General features: G+C 47.1%; 1 protein-coding gene across 4 annotated transcripts in view; it reads right to left on the reverse strand.

The window, feature by feature from the left end:
- Positions 1 to 15,456, reverse strand: part of IPCEF1 (interaction protein for cytohesin exchange factors 1) — a 493,239-nt gene that overhangs the window by 155,942 nt on the left and 321,841 nt on the right. The gene's annotated exons all lie outside the window — the stretch shown is intronic.

Consider the following 15,456-nt stretch of genomic DNA (forward strand, 5'->3'; position numbering starts at 1 on the left):
GAATCACCCTATTTTCTGTGAAACAAGAGTCCCGCACCTTGCAGGGCCACTGCATTAGCCGATGCAGAGAATAGGAACCCAGGATAACACCAATGATGCACGGCGTGACGATGTGGAGTGTTACTATTCAAGTTCAGAGATCGGGCAGCGCTGGTGCTCCACAAGATCGCGACAGGCAGTGTGCGGCTGGAGATCCTGCAGAGCAGCTGACACGGAGGATCGCTGCACACAGGGAGAGCATGGAGCTGGGAATGGCTCTGGCTGTGTGTAGGAGAACTCCGTGCGCTGTGGTTCTGTGGGGATACCAGCGCAAGAGATCGGATACTTTAGTAACATGAAATATACCATTAAATGTATTGAATGTATCAGCTTAGAATATGGATGAAGCCGCCACATGTAGCGCTTAGTCTAGCGCAACTGCAGCTTACACATTTTACAATATATTCCTTCAGGTAATGCATTAGATACAAGTGTGCATCTCTCCTAGCATCTTCTTCTAATTGACGTGATTTATGGCTATCTAGCAGCCTTATTATACTAAACACGCCCGTCCCTACCTTTGTACCTCCCTCTGATTAACCCGCCAAAACAGTGTTTTAAATGTCTCAACCACAAGTGAGTTTGTATTCTATAAATTGTCCTGACGAAGGGGGCACTCCGCCATTGAAACACGTTGACTTTAATAAAATATTATTACCAAATCTAAGGTCAGGATTAATAAGGACACGAGCAGTATAGGTGACGTATGTGCAGGACAGACATGCGGTTAATCATGTTAACCGGGCGTGAGACTACGGTGACAGCTGGGACTGATGGACTTGCTAGCATAAATACGCTCATGTATGAGGGAACGTTGGGTCGTGAGTTCCCGTTGTTCCGTAATTTGTGGGGAAGTGTAAACACTTCTGAAGTCAGTAATGAGACTCCTGCAGAACTGGTACCTAACCCTTTAAGTGAAGTGGCCCTTAGAAACTATGGTGCTGATAAAGTGCATAATGACGTCTTATGAAAAATTGACATGACTTTACCGTTGCAGGATGTGGTTAGGGGAATAGCACCCCCTAGAACAAAAATCTTAAAAAAGACAGAGGTGTTGATAAAAGACAGCTGAGGGAAATCAATGCGGTGAATGGACCGGAAGGTGTGGCAATATTAGAGAGTGTACCACACGTACCGGAGGTGGATATGCGGTCTCCATGGGGTTCTATGGTTGCTGGGGATGTGTCCCAGATGGAGATCAGCTCATCGGTGCCCCTAGCGGTCAGGATTAATAAGGACACGAGCAGTTTAGGTGACGTATGTGCTTTGACTGTTAGCAACTCCAAGAGGGAAGCTGCCATGTCAAGGCCCTCTAATTGGCTAGAGCTCTTGAAGAAGCGCAAGAGGAGCGAAATGAGTTTGAGAGGTTGAACAAGCAACTCGGAGCAGAGATGGAGGGTTTCATGAGCTCAAAGGATGATGTCGGGAAGAACATCTATGAGTTGGAGAAGATTAAGCCTGAATAGTTAGAGGCCAAGAAGTCTAAGCCAGAGCCTGTTAAGAAGGGGTCTGGGGATGGTGGCGCTGTGGTGCCGACCGAGGCAGAGGAAATGGAAGATCTTTCTGCTGAACCCGTTGATGGGGCTGATGTGGATGCACAGGCCAAGGGACTCATGGCAGTGTGTAGCCAGGACCTGGCCGTGAAAGATGTCCCCGCCTACAAGGCTTTCCAAGTAGCCAGCAGCCTGCTGGGGAAGAAATTTGAGGAGATGGACGTCCACTATGCGGATCCCGTCTAATACTATGGGCTGGCTCTCCTGAATTCCTCCCGAAAGGAGAACAGTGTCCTGAGTGTGCCTCTGGAGAAAAGGCCAGAAGTCGACGAGTCTGGTGAAGTCCCAGGGGACTCCTTCCTCGAGGAGAAAGAGAAGAAGGACTTAAGAGGGCAAGTATATGATGTCGGGTCCAAGAAAACAAAGGCTGAAGAAGTTAAGGCTGAGGTGGTGGAGGATGTGAAGTCCTCAGGTGCTGCAGAGACTGAAGGAGCGGCTATCATAGTGGGAAAAACTACTAAAGAAGCAGAGGTCTCTGAAACTGTCCCCAAAGCAGGGGAAACCACTGCTGGAAAGAAGGAAGATGTGAACTGGAGACCCGTAAAAGAAGCGAGCGGGGACAAGCATGCTCTGCTGAAGGAGCCCTGCAAGGCAAAGGAGGAGGGGTCGGGACACGACCATTACTGGGAACAGTTCAGTCAAGAGCTGCAGCAAGAAAGGACATGAGGAGCAGGTGCAGAAGCCAGAGAATCTAATAAGAAAGCCTGCTGATTGTATAAAACCATCTGCTGAGAGAAGTTCCAGGGGCCAAATACCAGACGTGGAGAGAAAAAAAAAAAAGAAAAGAGAGAGGTCACGGGTGCGAAAGTGCTTCATCCTTGCTTGGAGAAGAGAGTACTTTGTCGTGAGATGGGCAAGAAAATCCCGTAAGTCTTATCTGTTCCGCAATAAATAGAGTTGAGCGAACCCGAACTGTAAAGTCAATCAACAAGGGTCATACTACTTGCCCCAAGAGGCCATCACAGCCATGCCTACTATTGGCATGGCTGTGATTGGCCAACTGCAGCATGTGACCCAGCCTCTATTTAAGCTGGAGTCACGTAGCGCTGCCCGTCACTCTGCTCGGATTAGTGTAGGGATAGGCTGCATCTTCTGTGAGGGAGAGATCAGGGAGGAATCTTATGAAGAACTGTTTCTTTACTCAGCGATCTACAGCAAATGTGTTTTGTGGGTGCAGTGCACAATTGTTTAAAGCCTGCCCTGAGCCAACTACTACTACTTCCTTTAGTTAGTCAATACATAATCGGCAGCCATTTTATGCAACGATGGTCCACCAGCACAGGATAGCTGCATGTCTGCAAGTCCAGAAATGCTGCTTTGAGACACTGGGGTTATAAAACTCTGTTTCATATAGTGCACATCTAGGATTATCGCTGTATAAGTGACTGTTCAATTTAGGCCAGAAATACGGCTTTCTCATACTGGGGCATACTGGGGTGAAAAAAACTCATCTGTTTCATATAGTGCACATCTAGGATTATAGGTGCATAAGTGAGTGTCACATTTAGGCCAGAAATATGGCTTTTGCATGCCGTGGTGGAAGAAATAGTGTTTTATATACTGCACATCTGTGATTATAGGTGCATAAGTTACTGTGAAATTTAGGCCACAAATACGGCTTTTGCTTACTGGGGTTAAAAAAAAACCTCTGATATACTGCACATCTGGGATTAGAGGTGCATAAGTTACTGTGAAATTTAGGCCACAAATACAGCTTTTGCTTACTGGGGTTAAAAAAAAACTCTGATATACTGCACATCTGGGATTAGAGGTGCATAAATTACTGTGAAATTTAGGCCACAAATACGGCTTTTGCTTACTGGAGTTAAAAAAAAACCTCAGATATACTGCACATCTGGGATTAGAGGTGCATAAGTGAGTGTTACATTTAGGCCAGAAATACGGCTTTCTCATTCTGGGGCATACTGGGGTGAAAAAAACCCACCTATTTCATATAGTGCACATCTAGGATTATAGGTGTATAAGTGAGTGTGACATTTAGGCCAGAAATACGGCTTTGGCATACTGGGTGAAACAAACCCCTCTGTTTCATATAGTGCACATCTAGGATTATAGGTGCATAAGGGACTGTTCATTTTAGGCCAGAAATACGGCTTTCGCATACCGGGGTGGAAAAAACATTGTGTTTTATATACTGCACATCTGTGATTATAGGTGCATAAGTTACTGTTAAATTTAGGCCACAAATACCGCTAAATAAAATTGAGTGCAATAACCTACATCAGGGTTTTTATTGGCGGATAATTATTTTTAACAGACTCAACCACTTTTTACTTTGCTTGGTGAACGCTAACTATGAGGCAAACATCTAAAAAGGGACGCGGTCATGGTCGTGGTGGTGTTGGTGGAGCCTCTGGTGCAGGGAGAGGACATGGCCGTTCTGCCACAGCTAAATGTCCTACTGAACCTACTACCTCAGGTCCCAGTAGCCGCCAGAATCTACAGCGATATTTGGTCATGCCTAATGCTGTTCTAAGGATGGTAAGGCCTGAGCAAGTACAGGCGCTAGTCGATTGGGTGGCCGACAGTGGATCCAGCAGGTTCACATTATCTCCCACCCAGTCTTCTGCAGAAATGCACAGGTGGCACCTGAAACCCATGCCCATCAGTCTGTCACATCACCCCTGTGCATATCGGGGAACCTGTCTGAGCCTCAAGTCATGCAGCAGTCTCTTATGCTGTTTAAAGACTCTGCTGGCAGGGTTTCCCAAGGGCATCCACCTAGCCCTTCCCCAGGGGTGGAAGACATAGAATGCACTAACGCACAACCACTTATGTTTCCTGATGAGGACATGGGAATACCACCTCAGCACGTCTCTGATGATGACGAAACACAGGTGCCAACTGCTGCGGCTTTCTGTGTGCAGACCGAAAAGGAGGTCAGGGAGGAAGACAATGCAGGGGATGTCCTAGACCATACATGGAATGAAGGTCGTGCCACTGACTATCAGAGTTCAGAGGAAGAGGCAGTGGTGAGACCGAGCCAACAGCATAGCAAAAGAGGGAGCAGGGTGCAAAAGCAGAGCAGCCGTCGCCAAAACAGTTTGCCTGCTACTGGCCACCGTCACCAGGGACCGAGCACACCAAAGGCAGCTTCAAGGAGTTCCCTGGCTTGGCACTTCTTCACGCAATGTGCTGACGACAAGACCCAAGTGGTTTGCACGCTGTGCCATCAGAGCCTGAAGCAAGGCATTAACGTTCTGAACCTTAGCACAACCTGCATGACCAGGCATCTACATGCGAGACACGGGCTGCAGTGGAGTAAGCACCTTCAAAACCAAGAAAGGACTCAGGCCCCTCCTGCTCCCTCTTCTGCTGCTGCCTCGGCCTCTTCCTCTGCCTCTGGAGGAACGTTGGCACCTGCCGCCCAGCAAACAGAGGATCTGCCACCAATACCACCACCTCCGTCACCAAGCATCTCCACCATGTCACATGGAAGCGTTCAGCTCTACATATCACAAACCTTGGAGAGAAAGCGTAAATTCCCACCTAGACACCCTCGATCCCTGGCCCTGAATGCCAGCATTTCTAAACTACTGGCCTTTGAAATGCTGTCATTCAGGCTGGTGGAGACGGACAGCTTCAAACAGGTCATGTAGCTTGCTGTCCCACAGTACGTCATTCCCAGCCGCCACTACTTCTCCAGGAGAGCCGTGCCCTCCCTGCACAACCAAGTATCGGATAAAATCAAGTGTGCACTGCGCAACGCCATCTTTGGCAAGGTCCACCTAACCACAGATACGTGGACCAATAAGCACGGCCAGGGTTGCTATATCTCCCTAACTGCACACTGGGTAAATGTAGTGGCAGCTGGGCCCCAGGCGGAGAGCTGTTTGGCGTAGGTCCTTCCGCCGCCAAGGATCGCAGGGCATCATTCTTTGCCTCCTGTTGCCTCCTCTTTCTACTCAGCTTCCTCCTCCTCTTCTACCACCTCCTCATCCGGTCAGAGACAGACCTTCACCACCAACTTCAGCACAGCCAGGGGTAAACTTCAGCAGGCCATTCTGAAACTTAATTGTTTGGAGGACAGGCCCCACACCGCACAGGAGTTGTGGCGTGGTATAGAACAACAGACCGATGAGTGGTTGCTGCCAGTGAGCCTCAAGCCCAGCCTGGTGGTGTGCGATAATGGGCGAAATCTCGTTGCAGCTCTGGGACCAGCCTGTTTGACGCACATCCCTTGCCTGGCGCATGTGCTGAATTTTGTTGTGCAGAAATTCATTCACAACTACCCTGACATGTCAGAGCTGCTGCATAAAGTGCGGGCCATCTGTGCGTGCTTCCGGAGTTCTCATCCCCCTCGGCTGTCTGCTCTACAGCATAACTTCAGCCTTCCCTCTCACCTCATATGCGACGTGCCCACCAGGTGGAACTCCACCTTCCACATGCTGGAGAGACTGTGCGAGCAGCAGCAGGCCATAGTGGAGTTTCAGCTGCAGCACGCACAGGTGAGTCGCACTGCGGAACAGCACCACTCAACCACCAATGATTGGGCCTCCATGCGAGACCTGTGTGCCCTGTTGCGCTGTTTCGAGTACTCCACCAACATAGCCAGTGGCGATGACGCCGTTTTCAGCATTACAATACCACTTCTATGTCTACTTGAGAAAACAATTAGGGCGATAATGGAAGAGGATGTGGCCCAGGAGGAGGAAGAGGGGTCATTTCTAACACTTTCAGGCCAGTCTTTTAGAAGTAGCTCAGAGGGAGGTTTTTTGAAACAGCCAGGTACAAATTTGGCCAGCCAAGGCCCACTACTGGAGGAGGAGGAGGAGGAGGATGAGGATGAAGCATGTTCACAGCGGGGTGGCACCCAACGCAGCTCGGGCCCATCACTGGTGCGTGGCTGGGGGGATATGGAGGACGCAGATGATACGCCTCCCACAGAGGACAGCTTGTCCTTACCTCTGGGCAGCCTGGCACACATGAGCGACTACATGCTGCAGTGCCTGTGCAACAACAGCAGAGTTGCCCACATTTTAACATGTGCTGACTACTGGTTGGCCACCCTGCTGGATCCCCGTTACAAAGGCAATGTGACGTTCTTAATTCCCTCACTGGAGCGTGATCGGAGCGTGATTGGTAGATGCGCTCCTGAGAGCATTCCCGACTGACACCGGGGGACAAGTGGAAGCACAAGGCGAAGGCAGGGGAGAAGAAAGAGGTCGCCAACGCAGCTGTGTCAGCACCAGCACCTCAGAAGGCAGGGTTACCATGGCCGACATGTGGAAAAGCTTTGTCACCTCGTCGCAACATCCGCCCCAACTGCTGATAGGGAGCATGTTAGCAGGAGGCAGCATTTGAACAACATGGTGGAACAGTACCTGTGCACACACCTACACGTACTACACGGACTGATGGTTCTGCCCCATTTAACTTCTGGGTCTCCAAATTGTCCCCATGGCCAGAGCTTGCCCTGTATGCCTTGGAGGTGCTGGCCTGCCCTGCAGCCAGTGTACTCTCTGAACGTGTATTTAGCACAGCAGGAGGCGTCATTACAGATAGACTCAGCCGCCTGTCCACAGCCAAAGTGGACAAGCTCACGTTCATTAAAATGAACCAGGCCTGGATCCCACAAGACTTGTCTATACCTTGTGCAGAATAGACAGTTCTAACAGCCTCAACCATCCATCCTTGTACTCAAGTGCACTTATTCCTTTTTTTTTTTTTATATATGTCCCAATATTTTCGGGGATACCCCTATGTAAAAATGCAAAATAACACACATCTGTGTTGGCTACCTATTCCTCCTTCGCTGCCACTTCCACCTAGACCGCCACGTGAGCTTACACCGCCACATCCACCCATTCACCGCCTCCTCTACCTCTTCCTCCTACATCATTCCTAATATATATATATTTTTTAAGGTCTTTCATGTTTTTTTAATTCATTTCCCTATCCACATTTGCTTGCAGAGCATTTGCCATGCTCTTAAGCACATTTTGCTGCCTTTTGCAGCCCTCTATCTCTTTCCAGGGCTATTTTAGAGCCATTTTAGTGGCCAAAAGTTCGGGTCCCCATTGACTTCAATGGGGTTCGGGTTCAAGTTCGGGTCCCGGACCCAAACAATTTTTTCAAGTTCGGCCGAACCTGCCGGACCCGAACATCCGGGTGTCCGCTCAACTCTAGTAATAAACTCATGTTGGTGACAAACCAAGTGCTGTTGTCCAGGGTCTGGCAGAATAAGGGGAAGACTGTAGGCCAGGTCGATGCCTTCTCACGAGCATCTTAGTTTGATGCTAGTGTTCACCCCTCCGGGCTTGAACAAAGGAGAGGGGGGGGGGGGGTGTTTGTGAGGCAGTGACAGGCCTTATGGCTGCTAGGTGATATTGATGGCAGGAGTTTCCATGTCTTCCCTAGCAATCATCAGGTCTGAGGCAGCACCAGGTGCCACAATCAGTCTGGGGTAAGAACCCAGCCCAGACTGTCAGTCAGGGGAGAGTGTTTTGTGAAGCAGAGGCCTGCAGAGGCTCTGTGTCTGCTCAGGAGGACTGAGGTGCCATAAGGCTTTGAATAGAGTTTGGGGGACCACGCAACGCCTGCAGTGACAGGCGGACTTCTGGCCCTAGTTCCCCAGACATACTGTTTTGCTACAGCCTGGAGGCTGCTAATTGACTGGCTGAGAAAGCCACATCTGATTCCAAGTGTGAACTGCGTTATGTAGGTGAGTCAGAGATATTATTCTGTTTAGGTAGAGCCCAGATGGGCAAGGTGTTTATTTTGTATAATTGTTTAGGTTTACGCGGATGTGCCGCAATAAAGCACAGTGTTTGGACCTTTAACTTGGTGTCTGGCGAAGATATCTGTGAGTGTGACCCCCGAAAGCGAGCTAATCCCTCACAATATATGTACAGTCGTGGCCAAAAGTTTTGAGAATGACACAAATATTAGTTTTCACAAAGTTTGCTGCTAAACTGCTTTTAGATCTTTGTTTCAGTTGTTTCTGTGATGTAGTGAAATATAATTGCACGCACTTCATACGTTTCAAAGGGTTTTATCGACGATTACATGACATTTATGCAAAGAGTCAGTATTTGCAGTGTTGGCCCTTCTTTTTCAGGACCTCTGCAATTCGACTGGGCATGCTCTCAATCAACTTCTGGGCCAATTCCTGACTGATAGCAACCCATTCTTTCATAATCACTTTTTGGAGTTTGTCAGAATTTGTGGGTTTTTGTTTGTCCACCCGCCTCTTGAGGATTGACCACAAGTTCTCAATGAGATTAAGATCTGGGGAGTTTCCAGGCCATGGACCCAAAATGTCAACGTTTTGGTCCCCAAGCCACTTAGTTATCACTTTTGCCTTATGGCACTGTGCTCCATCGTGTTGGAAAATGCATTGTTCTTTACCAAACTGTTGTTGGATTGTTGGAAGAAATTATTAATGGCTGTGTTTTGGGGCAAAATTGTGAGTGAGCCCAGGCCCTTGGATGAGAAGGAACCCCACACATGAATGGTCTCAGGATGCTTTACTGTTGCCATGACACAGGACTGATGGTAGCGCTCACCTTTTCTTCTCCGGACAAGCCTTTTTCCTGATGCCCCAAACAATCGGAAAAAGGCTTTATTGGAGAATATGACTTTGCCCCAGTCCTCAGCAGTCCATTCACCATATTTTCTGCAGAAGATCAATCTGTCCCTGATGTGTTTTTTTTTAGAGAAGTGGGTTCTTTGCTGCCCTTCTTGACACCAGGCCATCTTCCAAAAGTCTTCGCCTCACTGTGCGTGCAGATGCGCTCACAACTGCCTGCTGCCATTCCTGAGCAAGCTCTGCACTGGTGGCACTTCGATCCCGCAGCTGAATCCTCTTTAGGAGACGATCCTGGCGCTTGCTGGACTTTCTTGGACGTCCTGAAGCCTTCTTAACAAGAATTGAACCTTTTTCCTTGAAGTTCTTGATGATCCTATAAATTGTTGATTGAGGTGCAATCTTAGTAGCCACAATATCCTTGCATGTGAAGCCATTTTTATGCAATGCAATAATGGCTGCACGCTTTTCTTTGCAGGTCACCATGGTTAACAATGGAAGAACAATGATTTCAAGCATCACCCTCCTTTTAACAGGTAAAGTCTGCCATTTTAACCCAATCAGCCTGACATAATGATCTCCAGCCTTGTGCTCGTCAACATTTTTACCTGAGTTAACAGGACGATTACTGAAATGACTTTAAATGACAGAAATGAAATGCAGTGGAAAGGTTTTTTTGGTATTGAGTTAATTTTCATGCCAAAGAAGGACTATGCAATTCATCTGATCACTCTTCATAACATTCTGGAGTATATGCAAATTGCTATCATAAAAACTTAAGCAGCAACATTTCCAATTTCCAATATTTATGTAATTCTCAAAACTTTTGGCCACGACTGTATATCGCATGTGTTTTTTTTGTCTACCTGTGGTTTTTGACGCATTTTTTGCAAACAGTGCTTTTTCTTCATACCCTTTTCTTCATGCACTTTTGAAAAGAAGCCAGTAAGAAAAAAAACGTGCCACCTAATTAACAAAGATGCCAGGAGAAAATAAATAAATAAATAAATAAAATAAAGATTGTGTGTCTTGTTTTTGATATTTTCCACAGACCTCCAGCTAATATCTGGAGCTGGTATTTTTATCACAAAAATGCACCAAAAACACAAGTGTAGAAAAACCTCAGCAAAAAGCAATGCGTGAAAGGACCCTCAGTGAAGTAAGTAAATATTTTTGGACGAGAAATAATTGTTTAAAAAAAATAATGTTTTTTTAATTTTAAAAAATTAAATTACTGCTATAAGCAACTGGTTTTATGAAAACCACGTCCATAACAACCAATTAGACTACTAATTAAAGCTGGGGCTGTATGGTCACATGTCGCATGACAAAAAAATATGTGCAACTTGTCAGCAACCTGATGTCGTGTGATTGTTACAGGGCACAAAAAAACATAACCAAGTGATAGTCAATAGTGTAAAATAGTGAGATTTTTTTGTGACTATCACGTGTTGCCCTGCGACACCACTGCCAATCATCATATCCAATGTCAAGCGACCAAGGATCACTTTACAGTAGTGCAGCCCTAGAAATAAATGGGGTCAGAACATGACTCGTAGACTGCCACGTTCGTGACCTCTGACCCCAACCTTGCTTGTTTTTTTTTTTTACGACTATCTCTAGAGTCACAGTTGTGGCAGCTTGCGAGTCGCTCTGCTACCCCATTCATTTTTGTTCTAAAAAAAAATAAAAGCTGTAACGCTGACATTTTTTATTAGGACTGTTTTCACATAGAACTGTACATATTTTGGCTACCATATAGTGCCACATTACTTGATTATGAAATATTCTCACGCTGCTGATACATACTGTGACTGTGACGAGGGGACATCCTCTGCGTCTGGAGGAAAGAAGGTTTGTACACAAACATAGAAAAGGATTCTTTACGGTAAGAGCAGTGAGACTATGGAACTCTCTGCCTGAGGAGGTGGTGATGGTGAGTACAATAAAGGAATTCAAGAGGGGCCTGGATGTATTTCTGGAGTGTAATAATATTACAGGCTATAGCTACTAGAGAGGGGTCGTTGATCCAGGGAGTTATTCTGATTGCCTGATTGGAGTCGGGAAGGAATTTTGTTTCCCCTTAGGTCCCTTTGACACGAACGAGTTTTCTGCGCGGGTGCAATGCATGACGTGAACGCATAGCACCCGCACTGAATCCTGACCCATTAATTTCAATAGGTCTGTGTACATGAGCGTTGTTTTTCACGCATCAGTTCTGCGTTGCGTGAAAATCACAGCATGTTCTATATTCAGCGTTTTTCACGCAGCCCTGGCTCTATAGAAGTGAAAGGGGCTGCGTGAAAAATGCATTGCATCCGCAAGCAAGTGCGGGTGCGATGCATTTTTCACTGATGGTTGCTAAGAGATGTTTGTAAACATTCTGTTTTTTTATCACGTGCGTGAAAAACGCATCAAAACGCATTGCACCCGCATGGAAAAAACTGAACAACTAAACGCAATCGCAGACAAAACTGACTGAACTTACTTGCAAAATAGTGCGAGTTTCACTGAACGCACTCTGAACGCATCCAGCCCCAAACCGCAACGCCCGTGTGAAAGCAGCCTTAAGTGGGGGAATTTGGCTTCTACCTCACAGATTTTTTGCCTTCCTCTGGATCAACTTGCAGGATAACAGGCCGAATTGGATGGACAAATGTCTTTTTTCAGCCTTAGGGCTCATGCACACGACCGTTGTTGTTTTGCGGTCTGTTTTTCACGGATCCGTTGTTCCATATCTGAGTTATTTTTTTCTCTGATTTAAGTCCTCTTCTGTTCCGTTATTCCACAAAAAATATCCGTATGGTTTCCGTATGCGATCCGTTTTTTGCGGATCGGAAGCTGAAACAGTAACTTTTTAATCACCAAATACATCAGCAATATGGGCTGGGCATAGCATTTCTACAGTATGGATCTGCAAAATAAGGATGAAATACGGATGACATACGGATTTGTTCTGTGTGCATTCCGTATTTTTTGCGGACCCATTGACTTGAATGGGGCCTCGGACCGTGATTTGCGGACAATAATAGGACACGCGCTACTTTTTTGTGGAACAGAAATACGGAAACGGAATGCACACAGAGTACCTTCCCTTGTTTTTGTGGACCCATTGAAGTGAATGGTTCCGCATATGGTCCGCAAAAAACACAGAATGGAAGCGGAAAGAAAATACGCTTGTGTGCATGAGCCCTTATAAACTATGTTACTGTGCAGGGCCGCCATCAGGGGGGTACAGCTGATACCCCAGTAAGGGGCCCAGACCCTGGGGGGGCCCGGCCAGTTCCAATGTAAAAAACTTTTTTTTTTACCCCCTCTCATTTGTCAGTGACTTGAGTTGAACTTTATTGCATCGCTAGAGGGGGGGCAATTGATCATTCCTTGCTAATGATGTCCAGTTCATGAACGAATCATTCATTTGAATCGATTCAGTTCACTGAACCGGAGGAGTCGATTTCTCTGACTGAGCCGATCCGTGTGAAACAGCTCAGTCTGACCTAGCACACAATAGCAGAGCCGCTGGCAGCAGGGAGGGGAGGGACTCGGGAGGAGTGTAATCTGATCCTAGAGTGGAAGCTGCTTCTGCCAGCCCCTCCCCTCCCCGCCCACCAACCAATCAGAGCTGAGGCAAGGCAAGCACTAGCAGCTCTGAGTCACTGACACAAGTGCAGGGAGTCTAAGAAAGAATCAAATGAGCCTCAGGTTAAAAGAATCTAAAGATCCGACTTAGTTAGTGACTCATTCGATTCTTTGAGTTAAAAGAGCCGTGAGTCAGACTCTAGAACAGTTTACACTGAGGCTGATGCTTTTGCAGCAGTGATAAGATTAAGGGCCAGGAGAAAAGAGATAAGAGAAGTGACAGATGGCTGTGAAGACCACGCGATCTGTTGCTCAGAAGCCATGAGATTGTAAGGCTACTTTCACACTAGCGGCAGGACGGATCCGACAGGCTGTTCACCCTGTCAGATTCGTCCTGCCGTTATTTCGCCGGACCACCGCTCCATCCCCATTGACTATAATGGGGACGGGGGTGGAGCTCCGGCCCAGCACGGCAGAGCATGGCGAAAGGCCGCCAGACTAAAAGTACTGCATGTCCAACTTGTTGTGTGGTCTTTGCTCAGGGGTAAAATGCAAAGCTGTTTTCTGGATTATCCCACAGGGCCATGATCCTCCATCATTGTTATTAACCCCTCCCTTGCCAGCCCACCCAGCCCTATTTAGCTTTGTGTTCAGCTTTGAAAAAAATGTTTAGGCCATGAAGGGGTTAATTAAGTGTTGGAGGGGGTGGGGGGTGTTATTGTGCATATTGTGTTTGGGATCCATTTAACAAGTTTGACCAGTTGGGTTTGAGAGTGGTTGAGTGTCATCCACAGATCCCTCATAACAGTGCATCACCCGCAGACCCCCCCCCATAACAGTGTGTCACCCACAGATCCCCCATAACAGTGTGTCATCCACAGATCCCCCATAACAGTGTGTCATCCACAGATCCCCCATAATAGTGTGTCATCCACAGATCTCCCATAACAGTGTGTCATCCACAGATCCCCATAACAGTGTCATCCACAGATCCCCATAACAGTATCATCCACAGATTCCTCATAACAGTGCGTCATCCAGAGATTCCTCATAACAGTGTGTCATCCACAGATTCCCCCATAACAGTGTGTCATCCACAGATTCCCCCATAACAGTGTGTCATCCACAGATTCCCCCATAACAGTGTGTCATCCACAGATCCCCCATAACAATGTCATCCACAGATCCCCCATAACAGTGTGTCATCCACAGATTCCCCCATAACAGTGTGACATCCACAGATCCCCCATAACAGTGTGTCATCCACAGATCCCCCATAACAGTGTGTCATCCACAGATCCCCCATAACAGTGTGTCATCCACAGATCCCCCATAACAGTGTGTCATCCACAGATTCCCCCATAACAGTGTGTCATCCACAGATCCCCCATAACAATGTCATCCACAGATCCCCCATAACAGTGTGTCATCCACAGATCCCCCATAACAGTGTGTCATCCACAGATTCCCCCATAACAGTGTGTCATCTACATATTCCCCCCATAACAGTAAGTCCTCCACAGATTCCCCCATAACAGTGTGTCATCCACAGATCCCCCATAACATTGTGTCATCCACAGATTCCCCCATAACAGTGTGTCATCCACAGATCCCCCCCATAACAGTGTGTCATCCACAGATCCCCCCATAACAGTGTGTCATCCACAGATCCCCCATAACAGTGTCATCCACAGATCCCCCATAACTGTGTCATCCACAGATTCCCCCATAACAGTGTCATCCACAGATTCCCCCATAACAGTGTGTCATCCACAGATCCCCCATAACAGTGTCATCCACAGATTCCCCCATAACAGTGTGTCATCCACAGATTCCCCCCATAACAGTGTGTCATCCGCAGATTCCCCCATAACAGTGTCATCCACAGATTCCCCCATAACAGTGTGTCATCCACAGATTCCCCCATAACAGTGTGTCATCCACAGATTCCCCCATAACAGTGTGTTATCCACAGATCCCCCATAACAGTGTGTCATCCACAGATCCCCCATAACAGTGTGTCATCCACAGATCCCCCATAACAGTGTGTCATCCACAGATCCCCCATAACAGTGTGTCATCCACAGATCCCCCATAACAGTGTGTCATCCACAGATTCTCCCATAACAGTGTGTCATCCACAGATTCCCCCATACCAGTGTCATCCACAGATTCCCCCATAACAGTGTGTCATCCACATATTCACCCCCCCCCCCAATAGAGTAAGTCCTCCACAGATTCCCCCCATAACACTGTAACAGTAAACCTTGTGCTTTTTTTTATTTAAATGTGCCAGGGGAAGATTGCTAGGGCAGATTAGAACAGATAGTGTAGTTAGTGTTAGTGTAGGGTCCTGCTTAAAAGAGTCTACCTTGTCGTAGTAGCAGGCTTCATATTATTTGGTCAAAAATGAATTCCTTACTGAAATCACTGATTATCACTTTTTACTGTCTTTGTAGTTGTAAAAAAATTATGAAATTGGTGGTAGGTCCTTGGGGGTGGAGGGGAGGTGGAGTCAGGATGGATTCTAAAGCGGCGGGGTAGGAGGGGGGGCCCAGGCCTTGAGCTGTGTAAGGGGCCCCAAAATTTCTGATGGCAGCCCTGTTACTGTGTTACAAGCCCACACACTGCTAGCATTTTTCTATATCTGCATTGCTGTAAATGTGAACCTACATGTGATCAACACATTCATAACTATTACAACCTACTTGACAAAAACTAGATGTTTTTAACTAT

The sequence above is a fragment of the Bufo gargarizans genome, chromosome 4 (genome assembly GCF_014858855.1).
Source record: "Bufo gargarizans isolate SCDJY-AF-19 chromosome 4, ASM1485885v1, whole genome shotgun sequence".
Lineage (NCBI taxonomy): Eukaryota > Metazoa > Chordata > Amphibia > Anura > Bufonidae > Bufo > Bufo gargarizans.